The sequence below is a fragment of the Dasypus novemcinctus genome, chromosome 2 (assembly GCF_030445035.2).
Source record: "Dasypus novemcinctus isolate mDasNov1 chromosome 2, mDasNov1.1.hap2, whole genome shotgun sequence".
Taxonomy (NCBI): domain Eukaryota; kingdom Metazoa; phylum Chordata; class Mammalia; order Cingulata; family Dasypodidae; genus Dasypus; species Dasypus novemcinctus.
Window position 1 is genome coordinate 114698218 of NC_080674.1, and position 21519 is coordinate 114719736.

Genomic DNA, 21519 nt, shown 5'->3' on the forward strand with positions numbered 1-21519 from the left:
TGTTTTCCTATCCTGAACGTATTTCTCTGACAGGTTAGCTTGAAAAAATAGATGCCTGTAACTTCAGTATACACAATTATCACTTTTACAATTTTAACATTATTTGAGATTGCACCACAAGGTTTACTGTGAAACAAAACAGATGTCAAATACCATTTGTCCCCTGTTAACAATACAACTTTCTATCTGCTGAGTTGGTTAGATCACAGAAAGTTGTTACGCACAGGTACCTACATTGGGATGTTGATTTATAGTGGCACTGAAAAAAGTTGTGTGGTCAACTCTTTTGGTCTAACCCTTCACACTAAGAGAAAAATGCATTACTTGGCCCTGTTGCTAAACTATTCAAAATAGGTCCTCTGTAAATTTTCAACAAATTGCATTTGTACTTAGGTATTTATGGAGCAAACTGAGGAGGCAAATATCACATTCCTTGTTTGACAAATGAGGGCACTCAATCCTTGACAATATCCCTGGGCTAGTGTCATAATTTGAATTCACAACTCCTGATCCCTTTGCCTTTGACCTTGCCTAACCCTGTGTTCTCAATCTAGCTGTAAATAAGAATTACCATGGGATGCAAGAGCCCTTCCTCTGACCTACTGAAGCAGGGAAGTGCTACCTTAATCCTGTCTCATACAACCCAGCTTGCCTTCTAATATTTAGATATCTAAAATAAGGGAACAAATGAAGAAACCAGTTTATAGGAAGATGTTTCACACCATCATGTAAAATTAGTACATGTCTTTTTTGGTTATAAAAGAAGAAACAATTGCAAGACAACTGCCTACTGAACAAAACTATCAGTTCCTTTTCTATTTTGTAATGCAGAATTAACAAATACGAAACACATCCATAGGAATATGGACAGCAGAGTCTATATTCCCTTCCATTACAGGTAGAGTCACTTTTGTATCTCAAACCTGAAAAAATACAGCTAACAGTCTAAATTCAATCATGACAATAAAATACTTGCCATTTTTCAAGTGTGAAGGCAATAAATACTTTTTTAAAAAATGACTTTTGTTTTTTTTTTTTTTACTAAGAGTCAACATGCTCAAGGTATATAGAATATGGAAAAAATAACTTCATCTGAGAGATCGAATGCTATTATAAGACAATGCTTGTACATATTAACCCAATTCAAGAATGATATCAGGGAGTCTAATATAGTGTTTATTTCAAAGATGGCACTCAAGAATACTATTTAGAATATTATGTCTACTCTATTCAGAAGTAAGCACTGCTGTCTAATTTTTGTAGTTTTTTAATGTGTTCTTTTTTTTTCCTTAAAAGATATTTTAAATTTCCCTTGCCTTCCGCTCCCGCCTTGTCTGCTCTTTGTGTCCATTCACTGTGTGTTCTTCTGTGACTGCTTCTGTCCTTAGCAGCAGCACCAGGAATCTGTGTTTCTTTTTGTTGTGTCAGCTCTCTGTGTGTGCGGCGCCATTCTTGGGCAGGCTGCACTTTCTTTTGCACTGGGCGGCACTCCTTACGGGGTGCCCTCCTTGCGTGTGGGGCTCCCCTAGGCTGGGGACACCCCTGAGTGGCAGGGCACTCCTTGTGTGCATCAGCACTGTGCATGGGCCAGCTCCACACAGGTCAAGGAAGTCCAGGGTTTGAACCGTGGACCTCCCATGTGGTAGGCAGACACCCTATCCATTGGGCCACTTCCCTTTAATGTGTTCTTTATCCACCACCACCTCTTCCTCCACAGGGATCTCCATAGCCTCTTCCACCATAGCCCCCTCTTCCACTGTAATCTTCCATGCCCTGGAGCCACCACCTCCTCCCCCCATCCTCCCCTGCCTCCCCCACCTCCTCTGTCCCCTCTATTCCCCCAGCCACATCTTCCACTCTCACTACCTCCTCTCCACATTCCCACCACCACCCCAAACACCCCTTCTGCCTTCTTGTCTCTTCTGCCAAAGTGGCGTTTTGGGAGGGCAGGGAGCCAATTTCATTCAGACTTCCTCCCCTCTCAGGCACCTTTCCCATCAGCACCTTGGTAATGGCACAGTGCTGCCAGTGCTACTACTTGTCCTAATGATCTTGCATCGATCTTCACGAGCAGCAAGTAGATGCGCCAATGTAATAGTTGTCTTGGGTGACAAGTATTAGTGTTTAGGCTAGGAAATTCTTGCTCTGTCATTTTTTACCTTTGCTTTATCAGACCATCCAGAGGTTTGCACTGTCAGATCTAATTGTTTTGTTAACATCCCCTGGTGACATTCGTATTCACAGGAAAGAGCATCATTGATTCCTTCCGGTTGTTCTGCTTCTTCTGAACCTAAGTCAGTTGTCAGCAGTGGTTTTTCCACATGATTTTTCTGACATTTGAGAGTATATCCTTCACCTTTGATTCCACTTGGGTTAGCATAAGCAGAATGTCAGAAGTCCTTGACTTCGGTACACCGAGGGCATCACAAATAGCTTGAACTTCCTGATAAATTTCACTATTTTTATCTAACTAAAAATGTTTACATTTCTTGTTCTGTAAGATCTGTAAAGTTTGAAGCTCTGTACTTACCATAATAGAAGTTTCATACAGTCATCCATTTTCAATCGGTGTTTAATATATTCCAATATTAGTACAGAACAGGGGCATGCCATTAAAAAAAAACAAAAAAACCCCACTTGTCCCAACCTGGAGACTTTCTAGATGATCCTTCCCAACTGAAGTGATACTTGCTTCCAGGTTGCACAGTTTTTTTATTTGAGATCCTAACCAAATACAGAGCTCTGAAGATAGTCCACCCTCCCCTGCCTTGATAAGGGCTTGCTCTTACAGCCAAGCCCTCTGGTGTGTCCAGCATGTCTCCCTCCATCGTAGGTTCAGGACCTGCTCCGACCTTCTCATGATGCTTCTGCCAAAGTTGTTCAGATTGTGTAATTTTAAAAAAAATATTTAAGTTCTTATTCTACTTTAGAGTAACTTAAGTTAGAAATCATAGGTGATTTATCATGTTCTTATGGTTATGTAGAAAATATAACATGGAACTCTAGTGGTAAAGCAAAACCCTGCTATTACATCAGATTAGGATATTTTATGGTGAAATAAAACATCAAACATAGTACATATATGTCTTCAAGTTTTCCTGTTTTAACTTTAAAGGTAATTTTAACTTTCAGATAACTGATCTGTTGCCAGCCCTGATCATGTTGATGAAAGGGCTTCTGCTCTGTGTATTTTACACCCACTTTGTAGACTGAATCTTCCAGAAATAAACTAGAAACAAATAGGGAACTAATTCTAGAGCATTGCCTCTAGGGTAGTGTCTGCACAAGCAAATTCTGTTGCCAGTGGCATGGGCCAAAAGTTTACTATAGTCGTCTCTTCCAGCTATATAGCTTGAAGTCCTCCGTTTGTTCAGAGCTGGTATAGAAGACCAAATCACCATCAGGTACAGCCACCCTGGATGTAAGCCTTTGGGAAACTTGAAATCAGGCTGGATCTTTGCATGTGAGCTTGTTATTCACTCATTCTCTTCTTTATCATCACATCTACTTTATATCCCTCATGTTATTATTAACAGGCTCTGGTTATTTCATTTGTTTCTTTTTTGTCCATTTCCCTTGCTTAACTATTCTCTTCATGTGAGCAGAGAACTTGGCTGCTTTTGAACCTCCTAACAAATACCTGGCATATTGTAGGTGCTCAAAAATTATGTGTTAACTAACGCTAAGTAAGAGAAGGGACTTTGAGCAGTACCACAATAAAAAAGACTAAGGATAATCTTTACCCATCTTTTGACAAATGCATGTCTGACTAGATGTCTGCTTACATGAGGATAAGTAAGTGGAAAGTTACACTAGGAAACCTGTGAAAAATCTCTACAAAATGAGAAAAAATGGAGGATATCCTGAAGATTCAGAAGAAGAGCTAACCTCTTAAAAGGATTTATCACAAAGATGAGAAGAGGAAAAAGGAAAAAAAAAACTACTTGCAATTCTCAAAAAGTTGAGAGTTATAGCCTCTAAGAAATAGAAAACAGGAAGTGAAAATCTGAGGTGGAAAGATGACAAAATGATATGAAAAAGGAGATGAGTGAAATAAGAAAGGATTGTTGGAGGGGCAACAATGGAACATCTTCATTAGTGTCACTGACAAGTAACATGAAAACCAGAAATGAGATTCTTTTCAAGAATGTGGAAAAAAGGAAGATGAATGGAAACAATTAGAAAAAAAGACAGGTATGGAGAACAGGATTTCAACAAAAGTATTGTAGACTTTCTTTAGGAAAAAAAAATAGAGCAGAGGCAGTCATCAAAGATAATTGATGAAAAGTTTTCTGAGCTGAAAAGACCTTACTGTACAGCTGAAAAGGGCTGAGTGCTGCCCTAAATAATATAAGTAAAAAGAGAATCAACTCTAGCACATCTTGGCCACTTAATTAAATTCAAAGGAAAAAGGAAATATTGTAAGAGTGCGCAGGCAGTAAGACATCTGTTGGAACAAAATATAGAACAAATATTAGACAAATTTCTTCTTGTGACAAGAAGACTATGGAATTTAGAAATCATTTTATACTCAGTTATTTTTCATATGTGAATGCAATAAAAAGACATTTTGAAATATGAAGTCACAAAACGTACCACAGGTAGCTTCCTTCTTTTTAAAAGAAATTTTTAAAAAACTTTACTTGATAAAGTCAGCTCAGCTGTCTGATGATAAACCAAAAATAAGAAATCAAGAATGTGGAATGAATGGGCAAATCCAGAACATTATTGTAAATTTGATGACCAAAATGAAGGTAGAAAAGTCCATCTAATTATGACAGAAGTTTCATAACATAAAGGTAGTTTGCCAACAATCAACTTCAGATTATGCTAACACCTGAAAGAAGTAGCAGTCTTGCATTGGGAAGATATAAAAAATAGAGTCTTCTGGTGAGAGTGTTCTCTCCTACTCCATTACCTTAATTTATTGTCAGTGTACTTTTGATTCCCTGAATATTTGTATCTGCTGAGAAAGTAACCTGTGTTCTAGACCTGAATAGTCAATGGCCAGGTGGACAGCTTCATTGGGATGGCCCACTAGCACCTCCATCTCAACATGTTTAAAACTGAATTTCTCATCCTCTCTAAAACCTGTTCTGTGGTCACAAGTGCTTTAAAATTTTTTATTTTATAAAATTTTATTGAGTTATTCATGCATAAACATAAACAATGTATAGTAAAAGTTGTGAATTTAAAAAACAAACATGCATATCATCATACATAGCTCCCATATATCACCTCACCATAAACATCTTGCATTGTTGTGAAACATTTGTAACAAATTATGAAAGAGCATAGTCAAAGTATTACTACTAAGTGTAGTCCAAATCTTATATCTGGTGTATTTTCCCCCCAACCCACCCAATTTCTTATTGTTCATAAACCATATAATTTATCTAAATTGTACAATCAGTGGCATTTGGTATAATCACTGAGTTGCATATTCATCACTTCAGTCAATATTAGAGCATTTTCATTACTCAAAAAAAGAAAAAAGTCTTTTTAAAAATAAATGTTTAGCCTAACTTTCCAGTTTCCTTGGAGAGAGGTAAGAAAGAGAGGCTAGAAACCTGGGTCTCATCTTTTGAGTGAACATATATCCTAGTGTTTTCATTAGTGTCCCCTTTCACTCTCAAAAGTGGTCTGTTTGGACAATAAATTGCAGAGTTTCCCTGATCATCTTTGTCTCCTCCTGTCCTTCCAACTTGCATCCAGCAAATGCCAGGCCTTGTCATTCTACTTCCTAAATGTATTTCAAATTTGTTCACTTCTTCCCGTTGTCACTGCCACCATCTTGCTTTGGCTGCTGCTGTCTCTCGCCTGAATGATGGCAACAACCCTTTGAAATGAATCCCTGCCTCATACATTTGTTGGAGGGATTAAATAAGATTATACAACTGAAAATGGGAGGATTGCATCCAGCATCCAGGTGGAATCTGACCCTCCTCTTGACATAGAGGTGCAATGGACACAACCAATCCAATGTCCACATAGAAGAGGTGGCATTGGAATGGGAAAAGTGGACATAGTGGACGAAGGGTATGGGGAAAGGCAGGAAGAGATGAGAGGTGGAGGCGTCTTTGGGACATGGAGCTGCCCTGGATGGTACTTCAGAGGCAATCACCGGACATTGTAAATCCTCACAGGGCCCACTGGATGGAATGGAGGAGAGTATGGGCTATGATGTGAACCAATGTATATGAGGTGCAGAGGTGCCCAAAGATGTACTTACAAAATCCAATGGATGTGTCATGATGATGGGAACGAGTGTTGTTGGGGGGGGGAGAGGGGGGGTGGGGGGATGGGGTTGAATGGGACCTCACATATATATTTTTAATGTAATATTATTACAAAGTCAATAAAAAATAAAAAAATTAAAAAAAAAAATAAGATTATGTGTAGGACTTTCATGTACAGGACCTAACGCATAGCAGGCATGGAATGATGAAACCCTTCTCTTCTCCATTGCCTTAAGAATAAACTCCACACCCTTTATCATGGCTTACGAGTCTGCATTTTCGGTCTCTAGCCTCATCTCTTACATTATAGCAGCCTGCACCGTGTGCTCTAATCCCTCAGCAGCTGGCAGTTCCCCTCCATGTTATGTTCTCTCTTATGTCTAGACCTTTGCTGCTTGGAAATAAAAACCCTGTCACTCCACCCCCAAATACACGCACACACACAGTTTGAGTGATTAATTCCTGATTATCTTCTATGTCTTAGCTTAGATGTCACATCCTTTGGAAACTTTCCCTCGTATCCCTGAGTCAGGGCTAGGTGTCTCTTGTACACTCCCACAGGACTATGCATTTCACATGTATCGTGTGTCCCCTGAGGCACTTGCAGTAAACTTGAAGGCATGGGCTGGTTATGTTGCTCATTCTATCATGGCACCTCTTTGAGGAAAGCATGCCAGGAGTATTGGTCCTGATAACTGCACTGGAAGAAGGGTACCCCTCAGAGATAATCAGGTAGGAGATGAAGAGCACTCTGGACTAGGATCTGTACCTCATCTTTATTTTATTTCTCATATGAAAAGTTTTTTAAGATTCTTAGATGTTCAACAATAATTATTATGTGTTCATATTTTATATTAAGTTTTAAAAAGATGCCTTGATTAGCATTTCTTTTTGTAATAGAGACAGCATGGGATTGGTAAATTCTGAGGTTTTCAGCTTAAGTTTTTCTGAAATCTTTCAAGTTTCATGTGGAAGAATGAAGTTGACTTGTTAAGGAAATTATGAATAGTTGAGTGAACTAAGAAAGAAATGCTAAACACACTGGATGTGTTTGCTAATTAGTGAATAAAAATAGTAAATGAAGTGGGTGAGTTTATGAGAAAGAAGTTACCCGTAATATTTGCTATATAGTTAAATAAGGCATGCATTTTAAAGTGAGCACCTCTTTAAGGTAAAGTTTATAGTGATGACTATTTATGGGTAAATTTCTGCTTTAGGGAAAGTCTTAACATTTAGTGTTATCTTCTGTATTAGTCAGCCAAAGGGGTGCTGATGCAAAGTACCAGAAATCTGTTGGCTTTTATAAAGAGTATTTATTTGGGGTAGAAGCTTACAGTCATAAGGCCCTAAAGAGTCCAACTCAAGGTACCATAAGAGGTACTTGCTCACCTAGTCGTTGCCATGTGTCAATGCAAGATGGCGGGTGATGTCTGCAAGGGTCCAGCCTTCCTCTTTACTCTTAAGGCCCGTGGTCTCAGTTTCTTCCCGTCTCAGCTGTAGGCTGGCATAAGGCTTGTCTCTCTTCCTGGGTCTCCTTTTTGGGCTCAGCTGCTCTGGTCTCTTCATAAGGTCAGCTGTAGACTATCAGGGTCGTCTCTCTTCCTGGGTGGCAGGCGCCTCTGTGTTTCTTCTCTTTTATTTACTTCTCTGTGAGAGTCTGTTTTATCAGCCCACCAAGCGGGGGACGGGGGACGGGGGATGGATGACTCAACCCTGCATGCCCTAATGATGTGGTCAAATCAAAGCCCTCATCTTAACATAATTTAATCAAAGGCATTTCAGCTGAATCTAATACAGTTAAAAGGTATCTCACCTAGAGGAACAGACCAGTTTAAAAACATAATATCTTTTTTGGAATTCATAAATAATATCACATTGCCACATTTTCCTTTAAAATTAATGTTAATTTTAAGTTTTTGTTGGCTTCCCTTATGTTATCCAATATTACTTTTTTGTATGTATAATGTTTCACTTAGGATTGCATTCATCTGTATATAATAGAATCCCCTTATGACAGCTTCACAAGAAAGCACTTTTATTTTTCTCATGAACAAGTTGAAAAGTAGACTTTCTGGGACTCACCATGTATTCTATGGTGTCGTTGAACTTCGATGGTCTTTTACATATCAGCTTTGCCTTCCTTAACCTGTGGCTTTTGTTCTCATGGTCTCAAGATAGTTTCTGTTTCTCTAGACATTACATCTGTGTTCCAGGCAGGAGGAAGAGAGATGAGAGCAGAGGACAAAAGCCATGCCAACTGACTGTGCTTTGTTTTTATTAAATTGGAGATATGGTAACTTTCTGGGGAACCCCATTTAATAAAATTTTAATAACATTTTATTGACTGGAACTATTTCGTGTGACCATCCCTTGCTTGGAATTTTTTTCATTTATTTGTGGTCTTTTTTTAAAAGATTTATTTATTTCTCTCCCCTCCCCGAGCCCCCCCCCCCCCCCCCCCCCGTGGTTGTCTGTTCTCTGTGTCTATTTGCTTCATCTTCTTTGTCCACTTCTGTTGTCGTCAGCAGCACGGGGAATCTGTGTTTCTTTTCATTGTATCATCTTGTGTCAGCTCTCCGTGTGTGCAGCGCCATTCCTGGGCAGGCTGCTCTTTCTTCCGCGCTGGGCGGCTCTCCTTCCGGGGCGCACTCCTTGCGCGTGGGGCTCCCCTACGCAGGGGACACCCCTGCATAGCAGGGCACTCCTTGCGCACATCAGCACTGCGCATGGGCCAGCTGCACACGGGTCAAGGAGGCTTGGGGTTTGAATCGCGAATCTCCCATGTGGTAGACGGAAGCCCTATCCACTGGGCCAAGTCCACTGCCTTGTTTTTTTTTTTTTTTAATCTTAAGCTAGAACTTTAACCCATACTGAGCTAGAACTTTAACCCATACTGAGTAAAATTGGGTTTCTGTTAGTAAGGGAGAATATGAAAATGGCTATTGGGTAGGCAACTTGCAATGTTTACTCTTAGGTTTCTTAACTAGTCCTTCCATATTTTCTGGTCATTGGCTTCTCTTCCCTTCCCCCTTCAACTCTGAGACTGGGGTTTTGTTCTGTATACTATAGAAACAGATATATTCTGAATAAATCAATCTTTGGTTCAAGAAACTTTTAAGTTTGGAAAAGTCACATAAACAATTATTAAAGACATTTAGAGTGGTTTTCTACTTACTCTAAAACCAAAACGTAATGGGATATTGCAAAATTAAGAATTAGGAAAGAGATAAAGTAAAAGCTTATAAGATTATAGATACCTTATTGGGATTTGAGATACTCAAATATTAAGAAAATGCAGTATTAAACATTTTACTATTTCACGGTGACCTGTTTAGGATCTTGTTGAAATGCACATATTCCTTGGCTCAGAGAGTCATTCATTCAGTGACAAATATTTATTTAGCCTGTGCCTTTGCAGCACTGGGCTGGCATGGCTTCCTGTTTTCTTTTCCTACTCAGGTTCGATCTCTTCTCCAAGTGATCTTTGGCCTAGACTTTTCTGTGTATCCTGCCCCTAAAAACAGGACCTCTAGGCCTGACCTGAAATCTTCAGGACTAGATATATTTATAAGTTCAGAATTTTTTTAAGTTTGAGAAAGTCATGTGCATATATGGCATATTATATAATATTACAGGTCCTGTAGCAGCATTCCTAATCAAATCCTTTAAAATTTCAGAAATCAAGTGGGATAAATACAGACATAGCCTCATGTCATTTCAGGTTAGGTTTAAATACCACATGAGTTGGGGAAAATCTTGACATCCAGAACTTTTTTGGTTTTGCAAATAGTAGTTGTGGATCTGTAGAATAATGGCTTCAGAAAACTTTGAAATTGTTTATAATAACTTATAAGTTCCCTAATAAAGACTCAGTACAGCAGAAACCATCTTGACTCTTCTGAGTGGCATCATATTGCCATTACCATCATGCCTTGGGTGCCTCAGCTTTCTTTTCTGTCCTGATTCCCAGCCCTTTCAAAAGTCATAGAAAATGTCCCTCAAAAAATCGTTACTACTTGAGCAATGCTGACTCTCACTCCTCTGCACTGCATTCCATGAGCACATAGATGATTATTGCTTGATACTGACTTTTCTTTGTAAGAGACCTTTTCCTGACTCTTCTGAACCTCTGGATTCTCAACTGAACTGCAAGCTTCTTGATTGTTGACATTAGGTTTTTTAAAATGTCTTATTCTATTATATTCTAGCACCTCCTGAAATAATACTTTTTATAATTCTTTCCTTAAGCAGTTTAAAGTTTATGATAGACTGACTTAAAAATATAATTTGGTATTAATTATATATACATTTTTACTATCATTTAGAAGTTTGAAGAAAATGTCAGTAGGTTACTATCAATCTCACACATTGACTTTTAAGTGATTTATAGTGTGGGGTTTGCCTCCTTAGTGCTTCAGGTCATGGCCTTTTAAACCATTATTTTCATCAGTATTAAGTGAACTTGAAAAGAATCTTCTTTCCTATGACCTTAAAATTAGTCTGCTGTAACTTTATTCCTAGTTACCAATTATTTTAAATTTTGTTTGTGGAAGTGGTAAAACAGACTGCCTTTTAAATGGTGAGGTTTAAGTTTTATTTCTTGAAAAGCAATGGCAAAGTAGTTAAGTGTTCAGTGAACACCTGCTAAATTGCCTGGTTTAGCCTATATTTTTATTGACTTTGTATTGTTTATACTTTAAATCAAACTTCTAAACTAGCTGTGCAGTTCTAGTTTATTGTCATCAGGTTATTATACAATGAATTAAGTTTATACAGTGTATTTTAGTTGCATGGTTTGTCTAATGAAATTAAAGCTATTTTACTTGTTACCTACAATATCTTGCAGTTATCTATCAAGGACCTTAACCAGGGAAATACACAAGATGGTGTGTGTGTGTGTGTGTGTGGAATATGTGCCTGTATATGTAGGATTATGATGAGATATTTTGATACCTTACAATATGAAGCATCCTTAGTGTGGGGACTAACACCTAAAATCTAGGAAAGATTATAATTTCCAGTTAAGATATTTGGAAATACATAAGTTTGTAAAACCTAAGAAAAAGTTGGAAGTTGATGAGATGGTATCAAAAAGAACTGACTTGAGTCTTGATGACTGCCAGATCATGAACATTTTGAATGATTCTTTTCTATTATTGCTGTCACTCCAAAGTTTTTTTTCGTCATTAGTTGGAGTTATATAAGTCACTGTGAAAGTGGTTAAGTAAAATAAAATTCTTGGAATAGGAGTGATTTTTCAAGTGATTTGTATTGGAATGGTGGGGAATCAATGATTATATGAGAGAGATTCCTTAGTTTATATTCTCCAGTTTCTTGCAAACTTTGTCCTCTACCCTCTCTCAACCTCCTTTTCCTCCCAGGGTCCATCATATCCTCTGAAATTGCTGAAATAAAGCTAATTAACTCCAAGCAGTTCAGAGCTAGACTGAAGTGTTGTGGCATATTTCAAAGTCTTCCATTCTTCTGAACCAGATTTTTTCTCCTTCTAAATGCAGATTAATAAAGCGTTGCACTACAAGCGGAACAAGGAAAAGGATTTTAGTGAAGGTATCCTGATCCTGAAAAAGTCAGGGAGGGCTTCAGGCCCATCTCGGACCTCAGAACACTTCACAACTTTGTGGTAAAAGAAAAATTTTAAATAGAGCCTTTGGACTTTATATTTTATCCTTATTTGGAGAGTAGCATTATTTTATTTTTCTTTAGGCAAGAAAATACATGTAAAATTGGGCTTACTTTTCAAATTAATATGTACCTGCATCTCAGGTTGGTTGTAGGTACTTAATATATACTCAAAGTGTTATAGGTAGGTGGTTGCCCTGTGTGTTTTTCTTCAAAATGTGTCCCTTTTCCCTTGTGGCACTGTGACTGCGTTAACTGTGAGTGATGTTTTCTTTAGTGTTTTGCATCTTCTTCAGTTGGTTCATTGGATTGTAATGGTAGTATGAATTTCCCAGGAAATTCTAAAAGTGTTTTGAAAATAGAAGGTAGTTTGTGTTTTGTTGTTTCCATATTCATACCACTTAAATGATAGCTTGCTAGTGTGAAGAGATATAGCCCCAATAAAAAGTTGTTTTTCTCCTCTCTCCTTCTAGAAATCTCACTCAAGATAGATCTTAGTTGTCAACAGATATGCGAAGTAAATACAAATGTATTTTGTCATTTCTGTCTTTAACAACAAAACAATCTTATTTTACTGCATTAACTTTTAAAGTCTTGAAAATCAGCCTATTTATGTCTTATGTGTTCTTCCAAAGTTATAGCATTATATTCTTTGGAGAAATGAAATTTTCTTCCAGTAGATGAAAATTACATTTTGATTGAACATCATTCCTTATGCAGTCACCCATAAATATAATGTCCTTTGCTGTCTTTTCAGAAAATAGCTACAGATGTGATTTCTGAATTGACAAGAAAACAGAACATTTTAATGTTTTAGGTAAAACAGATGGTATATTTGTTTCAGGCAAAACTCTCAGAGAGAAAGCAACTTAATTGGTGACAAGACTCTTGGGGTCAGGCAAATTATGTACAGCTTTTGCATCTGTTTCCTCTCATTGCTTTAATACCAAAAGTTTTAGGATAGTTAGAAAGGAATATGCTTATCCTTTTTATTGATCTACCTTTTTTTCTTATGTAGTGGAGATTGTTCTAAGAATTTTTACACCTATTGGATTTATATAAGCTGAAGGATTGCATGTTGAGTTTGCTTTGGTTACATTTTATGCTTTTAGAAATACTTTTCCATTCTTAGAAAGCCTTGAAATTTCTAGTTGTGCTTTTGAGGGTTAACACTTTAATTTGTAGTATTGAATTGCATTTGCAGCTACAAAGTCTGATATTTATAATGCTCTTTTTAGTTCCATATCATTGAGCTTTGGGCAGATCTCACTATGAGATGCCTGGAAAGAGAACAGTATTGTGAAGGGAGCCCTGAAATGGGAGTCGAGGGACTGATTTTGGTCTCACCTCTGTCACTAACCAGCTTCTTTTCTTTTTTTTAGAACCTCAGTTCCATTTGGTATGTGTCATGAGCAGGCTGGAGTGGGTGATCCCCAGGGTTACTTCCATTTGGTTCTCTTGTCTCTTAAAGTATAAATCATTTTAAAACATTCCTTTGGATAAATGCCAGGCAAGAAAATTTTTGGGTAGAACGCACAACTCTGGAAAAGAATCCAGTCTGTCCAATAACTGGAACCTAGGAAAAGGAAATTATTTTCCCAAATACCACCCAATATTGCAAAATTGAAGACATATTATAGCAATACCCTTCTGAGCACAAGGTATTAGAATTTACTGAAAGAAACTCCTGCTTTGGCATCACCACAGCCAGAAAAGATAGCCTCAATGTCATCACAGCAGAGAAACTGTCTTTCCCCATTCCTACTATGGTAGGTGGTTACAAGCTTTCAGAGTGAAGGTGCTTTGCTGGTGGCACAGCTGTGCTTCTTGATTGCTTTGCTTGCTGGAGGAGAAGAGCAGGGACACTTTCCCTGTCTTCAGTATGCGTGGAGCCTGATGGCTTGAGCCTGGATCCTGGCTCTAAGACTTTTCAAAGGTTGTGGAACCATGAGCAGGATGCTGAACCAGTCTCTGCATCTGTATATAATGTATTGATCTTAGGATGTAGTTTATTGGGCGGTTGTGAAGCTGAAAGGAGTTAAGCGAAGCACATACGAAATGCTAGGCACTATGCTAAAGACTGAATAAGTGCTAGCTGTTATTATTGCTATTACTGCTATTAATACCATGTCATCTGAAAAACTCTCTACCATCTGCTATGTCAAATTAACTGAGTTAAAAATAGCAAAAATATTCCTTTGAGATACAGTTTTTATTTGATCTGCTTCTTTGTCAATTAGTTTTATAAACAAAGCTACCCCAAGTAATATTTTCTAATGTACAGTTTTCTGGAATATTTACTTAATAATCTCATCTTTCTCATCCAAACGAAGAGCTTTTATATGAATATGCAGAGATCAAATACCTAGTTGACAACAGCAGTTTTAGGTGCTGCTATTGCTTTGTTTCTTGAAGAGAAGCTTTAATTTGGGTTTGAGAATACATGCAGTACACTTATTTACATTCCTTTCAAATCTTTTCCTTGGACAGTTAACTCTCCAAAGGATGATAGATTCATCATAATTTGTCCATGAATTTTAAGAATGATATTTCTCCTAAATACAAGAAAAAACGGTGAAATAGACTTTCATGTATTAGGAAAGTCAGGTAACATTTATGTACTACTGTATTCAAGTAAAATCCTAATTTTTATTGCCTCTAGAGAATGTTACGTTCCTTACTGTTATATTTTTTCCCCTGTTAAATCAGGTCATATTGGTTAATCAACTGGAAGCTTCTAAAAAAGCATAATTTATGGTCCCCCTCTTGGAAATATAAATTCCATTTTCTCATAATCCAAAATAAACTAGGTTGTTATTGGATGATTTTTGTAGGGATTTTTATGGTAGAATAGTTAAATGTTGGTCTATTTAAGAAGGCCTATTTTATAGGAGTAGAAGAGTTTTTTAAACTTGGAGGCCTTGGAACTTATATGAAAAATCTTGTGTGTTTCTTAGCGAAAGGGATCCTGCATGAGATACTCAAAGAGGAAAAGTAAATAAATAGAATTTTGCAAGGTCAGGAACAACCACCTTGGTCAGGGTAAAGGGCAAATACAGGATTGGGTTTTCTTTTGTCTGCTAGCTGTGGGCACTTGCCCTGGGACATGAGAGTTTTCTGAGGGTATGCCAGGCCTGGTTGTCAGTGAATGAGGAAGTGGGAGAGAGGGTCCAAGGGCTAGACACACTTTATTTCAATCTTGGGGACCAGCTCGAAGAGTCTCAAGCTCGTTTCCTTGTACTGTGCCTTCCCCACCACTTTTACAGGACTGAAGATTCTCTTTTATGGGGTTAAAAAGTCTCCATTTTCAAGAACTTGATTTATTCATTTCCCTTTGCTGCTGTTAACAAATTACCACAGTATTAGTACCTTAAAACACAAATTTATTACCTTACATTTTTGGAGGTCAGAAGTCCAAAAATCAGCCCTACTGGACCAAAGCCAGGGTATTGGCAGGTGTTTTAATTTGCCAAAGGGCCACTGATGCAAAGTACCAGGAATGTGTTGACTTATATAAAGGGTATTTTTTTAGGGTAAAAGCTTACAGTTCCAAGGTCATGAAAAGTCCATACTGAGGGAGCATCAGAGATGTTTTCTCACCAAATCAGTTACAGTTGATCCTGGCGTGTTGCCCCATGGTGAAGCACAATGACCACTGACCTCTGCTGAGGTTTCAGCAGAGAACCCTCCAGGTTCCTCTTGAGCTGCTCCAGTGCCCAGCCTCTTGGGGCCTTGTGCTTAAGCAAGCAATCCTCTTAAATGGCAGGATCGAACATGGTGACTTTCTTTTCCCATGTCTGTCATAGTGAGTCTTTCTCTGTGTTTCCATCTATATCAAACCCAGCAAAGGGATGAAGACTCAACCTGAGTCATGCCTCACTGACATAGTCCAATCAAAAGCCCTAAAATAATCTCATCAAGTATCTATAATCAAAGGCCCCTGGACTGAATTTAATGAAATCAAAAGGTATCACACCCAGAGGAATAGATTAGTTTACAAACATAATATTTCTCTTTTTGGTAATAGTAACTGAGGTCTTCACCTTTCCTACCTGGGCTGTTGTAGCCTCTTCTTTGTCATCTAAGTTTTAACTCTCTTAAAACCTTCCTCTACCTGACAACTAGAAGTAGCTGCTAACAATGAAAATCTGACCAGGTTGTACCTTTCAGTCACTCCCTATTATCTACATACTCAAGTCTGAACCCCTTGTACTGAGTGAAAGACATCTACTCCTCAACGTGACTGGCATTTATCCCCCTATCTAGCTTTATTTGGCATCTTAAGGGTTCACTTTACTATATCAATTCTAGTGGTATTGAGCAGCCTGTATACTCTGAATATAACATCCATTTTCATGCATCTGTGCCTTTATTCTTACCATCCCTCTACTTGGAGCAAATTTCCCAGATATCTTTTGCCTGGCTACCTTCCTCCCTCTCTTTTTAAGAAGTTGTTTGTTGTTGTTTATCTGCTTATTAAAACAAGACATGCTTTTTTATAGAATAGTGTTTTATGCCCAGAAATAGAAAAAGGAGTTGCAGAATGTCTTCTAATAACTCCTGAATCTAGTGGAACTATCTCTGTAACAGTTTGTTTTCCTTTTAGAATATTTTTTATTTTTATACTTCATTGATCATTTTTTGTATGTAATAAAAAATATTTTGTCTTTTAAAGAAACAAATATGTTCTTGTATTTTAAAAAATCCTTCCCCATTTAATGGCTATTATTTAAACCCATGAGTACAATTTTATTTATTAAATGTTTCTTCCTCTATTAAATCAGTAAATTGATTAGCTGTCAAATATAATGATTTGAATATTTTTCTTTGGATATTTAGAATGTTTAAATATTAAATCTCCTTCAAATCCCTTTCTCTCCTTTCTTTATTTTGGATAGAATTTTTACTAATCTTTTACTGTTTACCTATAGATATCTGGATACCGTATTACAGTTCAATTCAAGTTATTACTTTTGCCACTTCCCCAGTAATGGTAGAAACTTAGAATACATTCAGTCCCTTTACTGCCCTGCTTTTACATTGTTCTTGTGCATTTTAATTCTACATTTACCTTAAAACTCGTAAAATGTTGTTTCGTGTAGCCAATAATTCATTTCTCTTTTTCCATGTATTTAGTCCCTCATATTTTCCTGGAATTCCCTGTTTCCCATTGAGATTATTTTCCTTCATCCAAGAGGGATTTAGTATTACTTTTAGTATAAGACTGCTGGCAACCAGTACTCTCAGTTTTTTTTTTTTTTTGTCTGAAGTCATTTATATAATTTTTGAAATAAATTTTTGCCAAATATAAATTTCTAGGTTTGCAGTTAATTTTTCTCACCACTTTAAATATGCCATTCCATTATTTTCTAGATTCTTTCATTTCTATTGATAGATCAGTTTATGAACTTACTGTTCCTCCCTTGAAAATATTGTCTTGTCTTTATTAGCTGCTTCCAAAAGTTTGTCTTTGTTTGATTTTAAAAACTTAACATAATACACTATGGTTTAGTATTCCTTTGTTTGAGACTCACTTGTGTCTGCCAGTTGATCTCTTTCATTGGTTGTGAAGAATTCTTAACTCTTCAAATATTGGTTGTGTGCCATTTTCTCTGTCTCCTTCTGCACATCTTATTCCATATATATTAGATTTTTACACTAAGATCACCCTTTTCTTTACTTCCCAATCTTTTGTCTCTCTACTTTAGTTTGGATATTTTTAATTGGCCTCCCTTCTCCTGGGCCTACTTAGTTGTTAAATACTTCTGCTGAGTTCTTAATTTTTCAAATACTTACCTTTTTAAGATTTCATTTCATTCTTTTTTTTATTCAGATTCTGTGGTAGAATTCTCTATATTTTTATCTATTTTATCCAGGTTTTCCTCTTTTTATGGACTTATTATTTTAAGTCTTATCTGCTCACTCCAATGTCTGCATCACGTGTGGTTCTGTTTCTTTTGCCTGTTTTTTTCGTGGTGTTTGGTCATCTGGCTCTGTCTTTTGTAATGTCTAGTAATTTTTTTGAATGCCAGACATTATGTATAAAATTTATAAAGGTTCTAGAAAGTATCTTCCTCTAGAAAGAGTTTGCCCTATCCAGTCTGAGAATTGAGGCTGATTCACTCAGCCCCTGGTCGTTTACCTTTCCGTGTTTTCAATTTACAGCCTGATACATTCTGCAATCCCTATTCCCTGTCTCCTTTTCTCTGCAGTCCCCGTTTATGTCCTGATAGGAAAAGCAACTTTGTACTTGAAGCCTCCAAGCCTCCACCAAACCCTCTGCCTACCCTTTGTCTCCAGTAATTCTCCTCTAGGCTTTGTATTTGGTTTTGCACTTAAGCCTCAGCCTCTCCCATTCTGAGAATCAGCAGGTCCAGGGTGAGAATAGATACAGAAGGCTAGTCATCCCTCTGAAATTCTTTTCCTCAACAATTCTCTGCTGCCTTGTAGCAGATGATTACTGTATTTTGTCTAGCTTTTCTAGTTGGCCAGATAAGTGAGAGCTCTTGTCTGCTGTCAGCTACTTCATCCTTCCTGGAAAAAGAAGCATTATTTATTTTTTAACTTCAATTTGGATATGAAAAATTTTCCTTTTTTTCTATTGTCTTTTGATTTGTAGATTACAAGTTTCCCTAGTTTGATTTCCTTTTTAAAATTATTTAATGCTATTTTTTCTTTTTTATATTAACTATTTTTTAAGATAGAAAAAGTTTGACTTTTCTTATCAAATCTTCTATTCTTCTAACTTTTCTTTTTCCTTATAGTTAGAGAGACCTTTTCCATTATAAATTGTTTATTTTTCTATTAACTTTGTATTTTTTTTTTATTTTTAAAAATTTTAATTCATCTAGAATGTTACTGGAATATTGTTTTAACCCATATATCTAGCCATTTGTCTTGGCTATATATTACTATAGGTATACTATAGAACTGCTTTGCCCAGCCCACCATCCTGTTCCTTCCTTCACCTTTTTCCCAACAAAAGTATTTCAATAGGATTCTGGTTAGTATTGCATAGGATTAGTGAATTAATTTGGGGAGAAATGTCTTTTTTCCAATACTTAGTCTTCTCCTCTAGAACGATGAAATGTTTCTTTATGTATTTATTTGTTATGTTCTTCAGTAAAATTTGGTCATTTTTAATATATATTCTGCTCATTTTAGGTAGAATTAATTTTCTATTTTGATTGCTGGCCTGATTAATTCTTAATCATCCTAATTGTCCCCTTCTTTGTGTCATGTAACAGTCTGTATATAACTTTGTCTTATCCCCTACCCTGTTATATTGAAATTATTAGTTTGTTTCTGTCTCTTCCCCTTCCTGGACTATAGGTACTTCCAGGACTGGGACTATGTATTATTATTCACATTCATAAGTTTATAACCATACAAACCAGGTGGTTTTCCTTCTCTCTGCTCTTTTTTTTTCTTTTTTAATTTAGCCTAAGCTACCTTGTTAATTGTGTGTCTGCGTATTCTTTGCAATTGTGCCTTTATCACCCTCCAACCCCCACATATGTTATCAGTGCTCTTGTGCCAAGGTATCCGTGTAATCACATTTGTGATTTTGTTAATATCTTTTTTTAAAAAATTCTATGTTCCGTACACCAAAAAAAGATTGAAGACAGCTTGGTGACCTGGATTAATTAAAACATTCATTTCGCCTTCCAATGTGATTCATGTACGATGGTCTCTGGTCAGGATGCCAGTAGGGTTTTATAAGCGAAAAGAAGATATTGTTATTGATATTCGACTTTGTGCCACATTCGAGCAAGTTAGTTTTCTGAGCATTTTATTACTTAACCCTAACAACAGTCTTGTCTCCTGGTTTTACAGATGAGAAAATTAAGCTTTGGGGAAATGAAATAACTTGTTCAGAGTCTCTTGAATTCCAAGTGGCACATAGGGGATTTGAGCTTAGATGAGTCTGACTCCAGAGCCCATGAATCACATAGCTGTGATTTTAAAAAATCTTACCTATCTCAAAAGGCTTCCTTTGTTTTTAATATCTTGATTATTTCTGATGACTAATATTGTCAGCATCATGATTTAAACCTAGGAAAACTAAATGGAATATATCAAAAGGACTTCAACTCTAGAAATTACAATTTTTGTTAACTGTAAGTCCACGTTTCCATACTCAGAAAACTGTATAAAGCTTACTAACTCTTCATTAAATTATATTCTGCTTAATGAGGCTCCTTAGAGAAGATGAATGTATTCTTGTTTGAAGTGAAATTTTTAAAACTGCTGTCATTGATCAGGAATCAGACAAAATGAGCTAGTCTTTGCTTTGTTCTTAACCATGTCTGTGATCTTGAATCCGTCGTTTTCCCCATCTCTACCAAGGGGATAATTATATTATCTTGCTGACCTTAAGCATTTTTTGAGAAATTGAAATAATCGAAATGAAATGTTCTGAGAAAATGAGGAAGCTCCAAACTACTAGTAGGTACTAATTTATAAATGATAAATTCTCCTGATAGGATTTTTCTGCATTACTCATTCATCAACTATTTATTGGATATTATTCTGTGCTAGGCTCTATGCTAGGCACATGGAATTACAATTAGTTTTCATATAACTTTCTGGTGTTTGTGTAAATGATTTTAAACTGCATTTATGGAGTACTTGAACATATTTTTCTTTTTTCTTCCTTACACAGTCATAAAATTAGTCCCAAAATTGTTTTTATAAAAATAATTATTTAAAAATGTTTTCTTGACTACTGTTTGCTTGCTTCATACACTGAAGTCATACATAGGACATCTTAGTATATTGCAAGATTTTTTGTTTTAGGTAGAGTTTATATATATATATATTTTTACCACTGTAACATGCTAGAAAGGTGAATCACATTTTGTTCATCCTGAGCTTATTGAGGCATCACTGAGGAGAAAATTCTTCCCATTGGAAATTGGAACTAAGTACATAAAAGTCCTTATATGCTTGGCCTGTAAGTGAAGTGGTTAAGAAAGAGGCTCTAGTGGTAAACCTGAGTTCCAGTCCTGTTTTGAATTAGCAAACCTCACTTCCCTTCTCTGTCCATTAGGAAAGATGAACGTCTTTACAGGCCTGAGAGCAGGGCCAGGCTTTCAGGGAGTACTCTGTGGTTAAGAACCACAGGGGCCTCTGACCAGTAGCACATTCCTTTCACTCTGTCCTTCAGCTCTAGTCCTCATAGAGTCCTCATCTATTGTTCACATTTCAGTGGGCACCAATTAGATTTGCCTTGGAGAGAGGACTTGGGTATTGTCACAGTGTCTTTCTTTATATGACTTGAATCATTTCTACAAAAGGGATAAAAGTTGTGATCTACTTGTCTTCAGTAGAATCTTTAAGACAAAGCCATGTTTAGAATTTTAGAATGAGATTCCATTTCTTTGACATGTTAGTTTGCCAGGGCTGCAGTAAACAAATACCAACAGACTGGCTGGCTTAAACAACAGGAATTTATGTCTCACAGTTTTGGAGGCTAGGAGTCCAGAATCAAGGTGTTAGCAGTCACCTTTCTCTGAACAGACACTTCCTCTGAAGTCTGTGGTTTGGTGGCAGTGCATAACTTAACCCCTACTTCTCACATGGCCATCTGTCCTTTTGTCTCCTGTGCCTTCTGATGCCTACTGACTGTGTCCAAATT

At 36.9% G+C, this 21519-nt stretch overlaps 1 protein-coding gene and 1 pseudogene across 1 annotated transcript in view; one reads left to right on the forward strand and one right to left on the reverse strand.

Annotated features, from left to right (window-relative positions):
• Positions 1 to 21519, forward strand: part of MAN2A1 (mannosidase alpha class 2A member 1) — a 193798-nt gene that overhangs the window by 113586 nt on the left and 58693 nt on the right. The window lies entirely within an intron of this gene.
• On the reverse strand, positions 1690 to 5050 carry LOC139439839 (protein FAM98B pseudogene; annotated as a pseudogene).